This window comes from Lytechinus pictus, chromosome 15 (assembly GCF_037042905.1).
Source record: "Lytechinus pictus isolate F3 Inbred chromosome 15, Lp3.0, whole genome shotgun sequence".
NCBI classification, from domain to species: Eukaryota; Metazoa; Echinodermata; class Echinoidea; order Temnopleuroida; family Toxopneustidae; genus Lytechinus; species Lytechinus pictus.
Window position 1 is genome coordinate 13,295,296 of NC_087259.1, and position 14,664 is coordinate 13,309,959.

Below are 14,664 nucleotides of genomic sequence, written 5' to 3' on the forward strand. Positions count from 1 at the left end.
CTGATTGTGAGCTTACATAGTTAGTCTTCTGACTTCTTGATGAGTATATTTTGATAAAACTGAATTGAATTTGAATTTGAATTTGAAAAAAAAAATTAACAATTTGGCTTTCAGTGTGAATCAACTATATACAAAAAGGCGAAGCCACCACACACATTAACAATTGATACAGGACATGAGATTCACCGCATACATTCGTAATTCCGAAGCTTCGTTACTCCGAAGGTTCGGTTATTCCGAAGGTTCGTTGTTCCGAAGGTTCGTATTTTCCGAAGGTTCGTAATTTCGAAGGTTCGTTAGTCCGAAAACGAAATGAGGTTCGTAATTCCGAAGGTTCGTTAATCCGAAAAAGAAATGAGGTTCGTAATTCCGAAGGTTCATCAGTCCGAAAACTAAATGACTAACTAACCTTATTTCGTTTTCGGACTGACGAACCTTCGGAACAACGAACCTTATTTCGTTTTCGGATTAACGAACCTTCGGAACATCTAACCTTATTTCGTTTTCGGATTATCGAACCTTCGGAATAACGCCACAAATGTTCGGATTAACGAACCCTTTTACGTTTTCGGATTAACGAACATCGAGGTATAGGCAATTTGCGTGTTTCGGAATTACGAACCTTCGGAATAAAGAACCTTCGGAAATTACGAAGTGTAACCGAGATTCACACCCGCCATGCTGCTGCAGCTAATTCTGCTAGTCCTAATAAAAACTGAAATGTTAATCTGAAATAAAGAATGGTATGTGTGTGTTAAAAATGATTTATTAAATTTTGAAATATATTAACACCGCTATGTTGAAATTGTGAATAATACACTCTCATGTTCATGAAAATCTCAACTGAATATCTTTTACGTGTAAACGTGTCTGGAATGCTTGAATAGAAATGATATGATTGGAGAACTTTATGTGTGTTTGGGTGTGATGAAACTTTGGTACTCAATTTATAGTACTGTTAAATTGATTGTGTTGCAATAATATGCATAAATATGCATATAACTTAATTTTAACTCATTTACCTCACTGTTAATTGCTGCTTTATGTTGTATACATAGGTGATGATGCGTCTTGTCGTGCTATTCATCAGTGGGGTCTGATTGGGCTCCTGTTTTATAAAAGAGTTACAACTGTTGTAACCATGGTTACCATGGTAATCTTGATTGTGATTGGCTACTGAGCCATGTTGCCATAATGGCATAGTTACAACAGTTGTAACTCTCTATGAAATGGACCCTTATTGTTTCGTGCAACACTGGGGAGTGACGTGGCGTGGCGTATCGACGCCACTGTTATATGAGTTTCATTATGATTTATGTGGAATTTTTCCTAGTGGAAAACACTTTTGTAATCCAATGCTCAATGTAGTTGTCACACTACGAAGCATGGAGATGTGTACACTTATTTGATATGTTCTTGATTTGAATTAGCCAGTTATCTGCACATGCCATAGTGTTTATTTATATGTAATTTTTGTGTTGCAATTTCTAATTTACTTTATTTCAAGACTATTTAAAGGGATTGTTATCTTTGGGCTTATTTTCAGTTTTTGAAGAGAGAAATTAATTAGAGAGTTAGTGGAAGGTTTTCAGGGCTGTTTGCCCACTCCATGTGAATACTTGCACCTGCACTATTGATTTAATGCATATATTTTGGGGGGCATGTCTGTTCTAATTCTATAATATGGCAAATTCTGTGAAGGTGCTTGAGCTAAAGCGGGACTTGTTATATTAAAAGTTCTTTAAAAGTGCATATAGATTTGCTCATAAATTTAAAATTATTATGAGTAAATGCTTAAAACTATTTTTACACGGATGAATTCCACTACTCATTTAGCAAGTCTTTATTGTAATTTATCAAACAAGCAGAGTTGCACAAGATACAAACACACGTGAAGATTAATTCATTATTATATGTAAACATTTATAGCTTTATGAAATTGACTTTATCAAATGAATAAATATTCTGAAAAGAAACGACTCTCCTTTCCAAGTGTTTTTTGTCGTATTTATATTTATTCATGGGTGATGAGGTAAATTGCCAAATCATCCACTGCCGACTCGTCCACTCACCACATGGTCTACCTTCATTTAGTCTAATGCCATTCCGTCCAACAACATTTTGTCTAACAACCATTTGGTCCAATCATCGCTTAGTCTAATCACCATATCGTCTAATAACCAGTTGATCTAATACCCATTTCCTTTTCATTCATTTTGCACAATTAACACTAGTTTAATTAGACCAAATGGTGATAATGGTTAAATGGACGAGTTAAAGAGGGAAACATGAGAGATGGTAGAACCAGTGGAAATAGTTATTGGTGTACAGTATAAATATTGACCGAGGGGAACAATGCGGTCAAGGGGGAGCCTGAGAGAGCAGAAGAGAAAAGGGGTGAGGGGTTAGAAAGAAAGAAAGGGGGGGGGGTAAATGGTAAGGTGGCAGAGAAATGGGGGGGGGTTGGAGAGTGGGCAACAAAAATAATCCATCCTAGGATGTTCATTTGAAAAAAAATAGGCTCATGCTTCGCCCTTGTATTAGGTCCAATTGTTTAATGATATACCTCTGTAATATATATAATATATAATACATGTATAACACAGATATAATAATAATATATCGCTTTACAAATATAATTTATCTGTAAAGCGCTTAGAGACGTCATTGCGTTTTATTTTGCGCTATATAAAAGCAGATTATTTTTTTTTTGTTTACTGTCATCTGTGAATTCCTAAACAGGTCTATTTAGACTTTCCCTTTTCAGGTATATCAATAATAATCCGCCCGCTGACAAAAAATGTCTTGGTTTTTACTCTAGACATACAATTGTGGTTAAAGCCAGATATATTAACAGTTTAAGCCACTGACATACAGACTTGGCTTAGGGGCAATGGACCCCCCCAAAAAAAAAAAAAAAAAAAAAAAAAATTCATGACCAAGAAAATAAAGGAGAAAAAACGGAAAAGGAAATTTAATAGGGGAAATACGATGCTAGATACATGTTCATTATGTTCGTGCTATACCAGTATTGTGATTAAATATGATATAGTTTTCTGAACATCATGTCAAATTCTATTACAAAATCATAGTATTATCAAAAAGGTCAAAAATTTGTGACATGTGGTCCCTCAAAGATTTGTTATTACGCCACTGGTTTAAGCCATTTTTCCTGAACCTTCACTGTTAAGGGTGTCGGGGGTAAAAATATCCATCTCTAAAATTTAAGAATAATCGTGTTGAATAACCGATCATAAAATACGCAGGCAATCTTATAACGTATGTTTAATCAAAAACATCCTTGACTTAATAGAATCATATTTGATACAGTTCTGCTAAGGGGAGATACAGGATTGGAGTGAATATAATTATTCAGAATTTCCACCCGATCCCGCCAAATATACACGTGAATACTATAAATAATTAATATTATTAATAAATATATTTATAGAACTGAGTTTAAATTTAAAATAACAGATAAATAAAAAAAATCGTGACAATTTAACAAAAAATAAATGAATAAAGTGAATGAATGAATGAATGAATGGATTGATAGATGGATGGATGAATGAATGGATGGATGGACGAATGAATGAAAATTAAAAATAATTTGGAAAAAAAAACTATCCAATGAGAAATCTGATAAGCAATTCTTTTCTTACAAGGAGGGAGTGGCCATTGGTTGGGGCGATTCACCAGCAATGTCGTAATTTCATATACCAGAATCTCTCTAAATCTATATATTCACAAAAAACACCCCAGCCCCCAAACGTCGGTGCACGCCCCCCCCCCCCCTCCTTCCTACATCCCTGCCCCACTTTGTACCCTGTTCATGGTAACACGGCCCTTCGACGTGACACTCTAATGGAATGATGAGAGTTATGAAATTCGATGGCAGATATGGATATACTGGGGCCCTGATCTCCGGATCGTCTATCTCTCTTATTTTATATTATTTAACTACGGATGCACCCCCACTCTTGCGTCCGGTAGTCTTCATAGTTGCGGGCGGAAAATGTAATAATTTGAAAGTACCACACTACCACCATAAAGCTAGAGAGAGATCTACTCAAATTCCTATTTCTAGGGGCGCTTGTCATCTTGAGAATATTTATAGAATTGTTTTCTTTTGAAAAAAAAGGAATGGTGTTTATATGAATGAGTGTATTAAATGTTATTTATAGAATTCAGGATAGCTCAGTTCCTCAATAATGTTAAGGGTATTTGCGGAAAGAATGTAGTAAAATGATGCTTAAAAATAATGTGTTTACTCAATAATTTTTTAGAGAATTCAGTACAGTTCAAGGGTATTGAAGGCAAAGAAGGTCGAGAAAGTTCATGATGGAAGTTTCACTGCATTGATATGATCTATTTGGAAAACGTGAGGTATCCGCTCATAATAATTTAATTCATTTCATTTATTTCCATATCCAACAAACAAAATAATTCAGGTAACATAGTATGCATTGTAAAACATTGAAAAAAATTAAAATTAATCAAACATTGAGTTCATAGTGTACAATAGGAAGTTTATATAACAGGTTGGGTATGGAGCGGACTGCTAAAAAGCCAGGCTTGACGACTGAAGTACAATATAACTTATATTTATAAACAGTTTCGTTTGACAATCAGCCGCAATGTCTTCATTTTGCACAAATTGCGCGTTCATTTTCTTGCAACTGAGAGGGTAAAAAATAACGCTGCATTTTTAAAGCGGTGTATTTAGAATTGTATTATTAGAATACATTCTATAGTTTCATAATAAATTTTACAAAATAGAACACAATGGTGCAGCACCCTCTAGGTCACCCTAGGTCATCAAATTTATGAACATGAATAACTATTATTCTACTGACGAGATCTTCCTATCCACTTTCTTCAGTTATCTGGTTTGTATTCAATCGTATATGTAGTCAAAAGAACTGCATCTGATTTCAAAATGTATTTTAGTTTACTTTCAAGTGGTTTAAAGGGAAATCTCGTTGTCCTTTTGATTCATTCGCTTATCTGGTTTCCATCTATATTTCATCAAATTAAAAAATCTATCAATTTCAACATAAGGACATACTTTTCGAATCATCCGCTACCATGTTTATGATGAAATTGGCCTCTGTGGGGTTAAAAACGACAAAAAAAAAAATAAGGAAGAAAATAATGAGCATGTTATAAAGCATGAAAAACTTTGACGTTTTACTACGCATTATATACGCATATTGTTTTTATTAAAAAAAATAGATCAAAATATTTTGGCTTCTTATCAAAGCGTCCTTATATGATTATATATTAAGGTGATATGATTATAAAACCGTGACAATTACGCCCGGGGGGCCACTTACATTGACGAGTGGATACCATGCGCGACCAAAAAAACACGTAAAAAGGATGTCTTTTTCACGATAGGGCACGTTACGTACGTAACGTGATAAGGGTGTCAAAAACACAAAAATAATGAAAAAAGGGTATCTATTTCGCTAGGAAAATTACTTGTTTAGGGTCGAATTTGCGGGGACGATAAAACAAAATGAAAATGTTTAATAAAGGATGTCCTTTTTGCCCCAACACTTCGTGTTTAGAGTCCGATTTGCGCGAGGTGTAGAAGGTGGGGTCGTACTAAACCAAAATAAGGTAAGACGAAGACCGAAGGACCCGTAACAATAAAACATTCCTGTACTTGTTTCGGGGTTCATTTCAGGAAATATTTGCCAAGAGTATCGTTTTATTTCCAATACTTGTTAAGGGTAGGGTTTTAGACGCCCATACTTGTTAAGGGGTGCATTTTCAGAATATGGAAATTACGTGTTTAGGGTGCTTTTCGAGACCCCATGGTCGCGCATGGTATCCACTCGTGAATGGAAGTGGCCCCCCGGACAAAGGTACATGAACTCGTAAAATTCAATACGTGGAGCGAGGATCTTGTTTTAATTCTCAGAATTTTTTTTCCAGATTGGGATCCCCCCCCCCCCGCATACTCTCCATGAACCTATCCAACATCGCCTTTTTTTAAACATTTAATATTATTTCCAAATAAGGAACCTGCAGACATTACAAGCTATGCTTTTTATGCAGGTTCCTTCATATTTCACTTTCATTTTCTGCCATTGTCATTATCTTCTGTATTCTGTATCATAATCAAATGCATTTATTGTATTGTGTTATTATATTTTTATATATATTTTGTGAAGTATGAAAATAAATTTTATTCAATTCAATATAAAGGATTCAACCGTTTCGAGAGTAGATTTTAGCCTTCAAGAATACAATTCAACTACTGTAATACATAGAGGGTGGTGGATTTATTTGATAGTAAAATATTAGTTTCCGCTATGGATTCTTCCTATTCATTTGTTCTTTACAAATAATAATAATGTGATTATAAATTGCCTTATCCACTCTATAGAGTGCTCAAGGCGCATAAAGAGCTAAGATTTAAAAGAGTTTTGAGAAGATTTATGAAAGTCTTGACAGAGGTACATTTTTTATGTCTTCAGGAAGGCTATTCCACAAAGTGCGGCATGCATGCATAAGCCAATGATCTTCCCCTAAGTTTTTTGAAACTTTTAGCCAGAAGTGGATGAGCGTAGAGACCTACTTAGTCTGAAGTGATTGATAAATGAAAGATTATATTGTGGTGCTGATCCATGAGAGCTATGAAAAGCAAACAACACAATTTTAGAGATTATCCGATTTTTATCCTATACTCACACTATGGTAATTATGGTATATGCAGGGGATTGCTAGTGACTGGTATATACAAAGGTAAAAAAAGGGGGCAATATTTTGTCTATTCCAGTGCATATGCCTATTCCGTTTATTTCCGATTTGATTAAATAATCTCGCAATAATTCAACCAAAAGCCAAAGGTGACGCCAGATCAATCAATTTCTAGTGAAATATCTCAACAAACGCCGTTAATAACTCGAATTTTTCGCGCTCTTTGCTTCCAATCTAAACATTGTTCATACCGCCCCCGCCCCTCACTCTAAAAAAAAATTTGTAAAAATGTTCAATGAGGGTAATTATGACTGTATCCATCCAACATTGGATATTTCTTTTGGGCATTTTTATTTATCCCGTGTGATGAATATTTTGCCCATTTAGATTTAGATTTTATTCATTTTCCGTTCACAAAGCACAACAAATCAAAGTAACAATACATAGTCAAATTTAAAGTACAATATCAATCGGAGTAATGCATAAGAATTAGAACAGCGCTTCTCAAACGGTGGGCCGCGAAGCTCTCTCAGGTGGGCCGCGAGAAGCTCCAGGGGGAGAAAAAAAATAGGAGAAAAACCATAGTATATTTCACAGACATGTCCAAACATGGTATGTCCGATCGGTCTATGCGGGTCAAACAAAACTAAAGCATTAATAGGTATCATGCATGTTGCAAAGCATGCACACTATGATGGTTTTAATGCAATTGTCGCCCATTCACCGGACATTTGCGACTGCAGATTAGCTCTCAAAATGTTTGTTTCAAGTGTGATTCAGAGCATTGTGTTCAAATTTCACGAAACATTTTTTCATCTAAATGGACGTTTTCTTAAAATTTTGGTAGGTGGGCCTCGAAAGGAATCTGAGAGTCAAAGTGGTCCTCGAGTAAAACAGGGTTGAGAAGCGCTGAATTAGAAGGTATAAACAATGAGAACTAATGCGAACTAAAGTAACTTTGACTAATAACTATATAAAACAGAACGGATTCTAAAGTTATTGCTGCTTATTTCTAACCTTATGGACAAAATGCTTCCTGCAATGGGTAAAATACTGCCCCGAATTGGTTGGACACATAATTACCCTCGTGTTGTTTAAATTTTACCCAGTATTTTTTTACAGTGTGCCCCGGACAAAAATCGTGTGTACCGGCATCCACGTCTGGGAGTGACTATTCTGGTGCATTCATGTTCACGAATTAAATACATTGATCTTAACAACAAAATAGATGATATCTGCTTTATCCATGTTGTACACATTTTAAAAAATGTTCCAAATAAAGTATATTCGATTCATTTCAATTCAAATCAACATTGATTAGCATTCTTCCGCTTGACATTTCATCAAATTTTCATTTAAAGTATACAAATAAATAATTTATATACAGTACAATACAAGGAATATCTACAGTATTTAAATTATGTATTTAGGTTATGTATTCTCATAATTTTCATCCCATTAAAATACACCAAAGAAACAAATCGAACAATGATTAACAAACACCCGCAGTCTCTTTCTAATAATGATAATAAAGAAAAAAAAAGATGAAGCAGAGGAATATTGTTCAGATACGATTTTCGAAACATATTGGGGTGTAAATTCATAAAGACATACGTTTTAATATTTAAAACTAATTGTAATTTTTGTTCATGTTTTTCCATGGCCCTGGGAAGCAGGAGTGCTGGGAGTCTTAGGGAAAAAACGACCTTCATTTAGTAATGAAAACCCTTTTTTCTTCTTTTTATTTATTTATTTATTTTCTTTTTTTTTTGCTTGTCAAATTTACTTCAGCATGCACCCCCAGCAAAAGATCTTTCCCAGGGCCCTGCGTTTTTCATAGACTTACGGTTCCACTATGAATCCACTTATTAAAGGTATTGTTTAACTTTGTGAGCAGCCGATTTAAAAAATTCTCAAACCAAGATGAAACATGTGTACAAGTGCATGTATTAGAACTAATAAACCCTAAAAACAACCATTAATGAGAATGAAAAGCTAAAACTACAAGGCAAACCCCGATTTTGTAAATAGGCGTCTATAAGACGCCTAAATAGTACACAGAAGTGTATGGGATGAAATTAAGATGGTGTTTTCGGTCACTTTATATTTCAATTTTTGAAGCACTAAATAATTATTTTCGAACGCAATTTTTTCTGGGCTTCATTTTTGTAACATATCACAGACACAGGTGACAAGTGTGACCTTCGAGCTCAGATTTTTTAAAAGTCAAACCAATGTTAACCAATCACTTTAATTAAATTGTAAGAATGATATACATGCAGTACTATATATTTTAGTCAGTGTCATTCTGGTATTTACACAGAAAATCGTAATACGGAGAATAACTTTAATTAATCATAACTCGAGTGCATTCTCTTAACCGTCTTCTATATATACGCCGCCTATTCAATAAGAAAATAAAATTTTATTCAAAAATTCGGATTGAGAAACTATGTTGGATTTACCCTGTCTTTCACATGAGTTATAAATGCGACGGAGGAAATGACATGCACGTTACTGACAGATTTTTTTTTCTTCTATAATCATGATATTGATCATAATAGTCTTAATATATTTCATTTTTCATTACGAAACCAACGTGATGAAAGGATCCAGTAGCTTTTCTTTTTTACGGCAATTTTCTCAGTTCGCGAAAACATCAATCGTCTGAATCCGCTGTACAATAATTACTTTTCAATATTTTCTATATTTCAGTAATTTGGTGCATCTTTATCACGTTCGCATTCGTATACGTTCAGTTCAGCTTTCGTGATGTAACGCTTTGCGAATAAGTATTCCTTTTCCATTGTTTTTTTTTGCATGATAAAAGATGACAATAATGAATGTCTAATACAATTTACATATACTATGCCGACAAAAATTAACTCGTAATGAACTCGTTTTACAGTTCTAATCCACGACGAAGACTACCGGTATGTCTAATTATAAACCGTCTTATTATCCGAACAACTGAAGGTATTTTATATAAATAATATGTCATCGTTTTGTGCTGGTAGACAGTGCCCTCAAATCAACCCGTCACTCTTGCACAATAATTATTCTCCCCCACCCCCACAAATAACTTGGCCATTTACAGTTACTTAACGATACTGATGCATACTTTATCGCAAAGCGCTTATATCATGATCAAAATTCCCTCTTATTGGTAATCATATTTTGATTAAAAGGTTAATTAGATGAATTGTATTTTTAATCAGAGCATCGCTACAGGGACAGGGGTGGTCGCCCCTGTGATTTTTCAAGTAGTGAAGAAAAAAAAAGAGGGAAAAAAGAAGGAAAATTAGAAGAAATAGGAAGACAGACGAAAGAAGAGCAAAAAATGAAGGTATAAGTCGTGTATTTTTATTAATACACCTGTAATTCAACTGACGTTACGTTTAGGTCTCATTGCTCTTACCCCCGTATGTATATTCTACAAGGAGACAATCACAATAGGCCTATCATTCCAAAGTGAAACCATTTTTAATGAAGTTCCAGATGATATGAATGACTACATGCAATATTCGATGTGTAGTTCATTTCCATTTGATTCTCTTTCAATATATTCCATTTTCACTGCATCATGTTAGCGTCGTCGAGTCGATTAAGTCAATACGAAAACAAGATTGTGCAATCGTAAAAAAATTAACTTGAAATGATTAGCTATAAGATACATAATATACGACGAATCGTTTATATACAGTGCGTCCCAAAAAAAACTATACACTTTTGAAATGGCTGCCAAATAAAAAATGTAGCACTTTGGGGGAAAAGACTTATAGATATGGAAAGCCAATAAAGTCAACTTTCAAATGACACCAAAAAGTTGGAAAACTATTCATGCTTGAGCGAGCACTGCCCACTGAAACAAAGGGTATGAAAATTAGGGTGGGCCGGAATTAGCCTTCCAATTTCTTTCAGGTTTGTTTGTTTGGTACTTGCAAAGTTGAGGGTTATTTGGTGAATTAAAGATCAGTTGTGATCAGTTTGTTGTTTGTGAAAATTTAATGCGTTATTAAATTGAAATTTAATGCATAAGTGATCATCAATTTTTAGTGCAGCATTTTTTCTTTATCATGTGGATCTCAACAATGTGTTCATGACAGTCAGGATAAGAGGGGGTAATATGACTTAGGTAGGTGAAGTACGTTGATGGGATAAAGGTCAACAGAACATTTAGCAACCTAGCAACCCCTCTCTCCATCTCAACCCCCCCCCCCCCCGCTTCTGTTCTCCTGAGAGACTAAGCTCGGCTAGGCTGGGCAGGAATTAGCCTTACAGGGTTTTTTAGTGGTTAGTCCTTTGGAACTTGCTAAGCTATATGAGTGAGATAAGTTTTGTTTCCTAGGCAAATTTCATGTGTTACTAAATTGAAATTTAATGCATGAGTGAACAGGACTTGTAATTTTAGTGTAGCATATTCATCTTGTGGACCTCAGAAGTGTGTTCGTGAGAGTCAGAGTAATGTGATGGTACCTGTTACAAGCAAGAGGGCGAAATATGCTAAGACTTGGTTAAAGGGGCATTCCTCTTCTTTTTGTCCTTTTACAAATTAAAAGTCATATGTACCCTCCCCTCTCCAACTCCATTTCCCAGCCCCCCTCCCCCTCTCTCTGTCTCACTTCCTGGATTTTAGCCTATTCAACACCTAACCGGTGACCGGTGGCTGATGGTCAGTTTTTTTATTGAATAATTACCAAGAAATTTAATGATTATGATGATTAATGAAATAATTTATTGAAGAAAAATGAATGTTTGATTGATCACATTGCACATTGAATGAGTTGATTTACTGATAAATTGTTGATTAAATGAAAGGAAAAAGGTGATGCCCCAATTCAGAATTAATCATTAAATCAACATTCTGCTCTGGACTTTGCGTACATGACAATAGCCATCAGTCTCTCAACAGGAGGGGAGGGCGGGAAAGAGGGAGGGGGCGGGGGCTGAATGTTCTGTTGACCCTTATTCCATCAACCTACTTCTCCCATTTAAGTCCTATCTCACCCCCTATTCTCCCGACTCCCATGAACACATTGCCGAGATCCACATGATAAAGTTGAAATGCTGCCCCAAAAGAGATCCAAATGATAAAGTTGAAATGCTGCCAAAAAAGTGTAATTTGTGTTCACTCATGCATTAAAGTTCAATTTAATAATTCATAAAATTTGCTAAGCAACCAAAACTGGTCACGGTTGATCATTAATTCATCACAACGCCCTTAACTTTGCAAGTTCGAAAGGATTCGCCTCTCAAAAACTGACATAAATTGGATGGCTAATTCCAGCCCACCCTAATTTTCATACCCTTTGTTTCAGTGGGCAGTGCTCGCTCAAGCATGAATAGTTTTCCAACTTTTTGGTGTCATTTGAAAGTTGACTTTATTGGCTTTCCATATCTATAAGTCTTTTCCCCCAAAGTGCTATATTTTTTATTTGGCAGCCATTTCAAAAGTGTATAGTTTTTTTTGGGACGCACTGTATATCGAGAAAAAAGCGTTGTCAATTGAATGATTTTTAGAATTTAGTAATTTTAATTTGGCATCTCCTCCAACTCTGAATTGAATAAATCTATTTTTCGTTAGTGTTTTATCAATTCCTTTGTTAATTACTGTTGCTCTTGCCTTCTTTAACTAAGTAATCATTCATTGATTTTTCATATATATTCGTATATTCGGTTATAAGGACGATTCATTTGATTCAATTAATTGCAAGTTTATTTGTTTAGGGGTAAGCGTAGTGTAATTTCAATACGTCTCGGAATGAAGTTCTGATTATTTTCCTGAAATATTAATATAGATTTTTTTTAAGAGATTGGCCAAAATAATGTAAATTATGTATCCGATCGAAGAAAGGAATCGTAAAAAGTTAACCAAATACTTGGGTGGAATTTACCAAAATTTGATTGATTTTAACCAATATTTTTTTGTCGGATACATATTCACCAACAAATTGATTTTTTACTAAGCTTTTAAAGAATGTACATAGAATGGTAATTTCATATATCATTGTTCTAATGAGTTTCTTGTTCGATATTTGGGTAAGATGTAAACAATAGGCAAATCATTTCAGATAGCATGACATTACCCCCAGAGGCATTCCAATCAAATTCCGAAATATAAGAAGTTACTACTTGTAAAAAGAACTCGAACGTTTAAAGCATTATACTACTTCTAGTACTATGTATACCGTTAATAATATTAATAATTACAATGATACTACTACTACTACTACTACTACAACTACTACTAGTACTACTACTACTACTACTACTACTACTACTACTACTACTACTACTACTACTACTACTACTACTACTACTACTACTACAACAACTGCTACTACTACTACTACTACTAATACTAATAATAATTATAATAATAATAACAATGATAATAATAATAATGATAATAATAATAACAATAATGATAATAATAATGATAATAATATTAATAATAATAATAATAATAATAATAACACTAATAAGTGATGATGATGCTTCTGCTGTTGATGATATAACGATGAAAATTGTCATAACTATTCGCTTCCAAAAGACTTTACCACTTAGGATTTAATTTTAATCCCTCCCCTCTCCTTTTCGGCATTTTCTTTACTAATTCACTCAGTAATACACTAGGCCTATACTACTTCATAATGTCAAGAGGACTATGACATGATACCCTTACATTCCTATCAACAGGTTAGATTAGAGTTAAATAATTTGTTATCGAAATGTCATGCTTCTATGTCATGACAATGCTTAGTATACCAGCATCATCAATTACGATGGTATTGACAAGGTGACAACGTGACAGGAATGGAGTGGGACAGGGTATATTTTAATAAACTGATATCAACATTCCCCATCGGCGTGCGCCTTTTGGAAGACTTGAATCTTATAGGAAATACAATTTGGATTCATCGTATTAGGCTTACTGCATTTGTGAAATCGGGGGGGGGGGGACACGCGCTCTTTTGTTATGTAGTTATTGTATCTTCAATTAGAATTGTGGGGGGGGGGGGGTTAAGTGGAGTGCCATTGTAAAGCAGTTTTTAAAATTGGACCTACCAATCTACTCGGCAATCTACTATATTAAACAAATAAAAGAAAATGAATAAAAAACAATTTCTTCACAAATAATACCTTATGGTATGTCCGATGGTATGTCGTGTCCCCGTTAACCCCCCCCCCCCCTCCCGGAAGAGAGCATGAAGGTATGTCATTTTCTGTTGTGAATGCCCTTTTCTTCTCTCTCTCTCTCTCTATCTCTCTCTTTCTTAGGGGGGCTGTCATTTTTTTTCGAGAGGAAAAATAACCAACTTTGGAGTGATAACCATTTATTTGCTTGTTCAATATTTCGGAGGAACACCTCCCCCTATTTCTAAAATCTTTGTTCCGTCCCCACCCAGACAGTTATATTTGAAAAGTTATGAAAACGATTTGACCGATATTTAATATTTTTTAAGAAAACAAAATCATACACCTGAGAGCAGCAAAGTATAAAGAAAGTGGCTTTCTGTCATGAAACAGAAGGAATTCAATTAAATATAAATAAAAACAACATTATGCACAACATTAATTTAATGTTTCCATGACGATGCTATAATACTCGGGTTGCCACGCAATCAAGCTTAGCTTATAGTTGCAACCCCTGCAACCTTCTAAAAATCGATATGTATTAATATAAAATGCAATATATATACGTATATTTTTATTGTATTTTCTTTGTTAATGTTTTTATAAAAAAGTGTTGCAGAAACCAATAAATGAATAAATGAATGAATGAATACTCTTAATGATTGATGATGTCTTCATCGTCTATTTTTTTTACAAGGTTTCCTTAATTTAATTTTCATTGCCTGTGAAATCTTCAAATATTTCCTAGAATATTATCTATTTGATTTAAGAAATCATTAATCTTGGTTGAATATAATTTTACAGTTCACACAATTT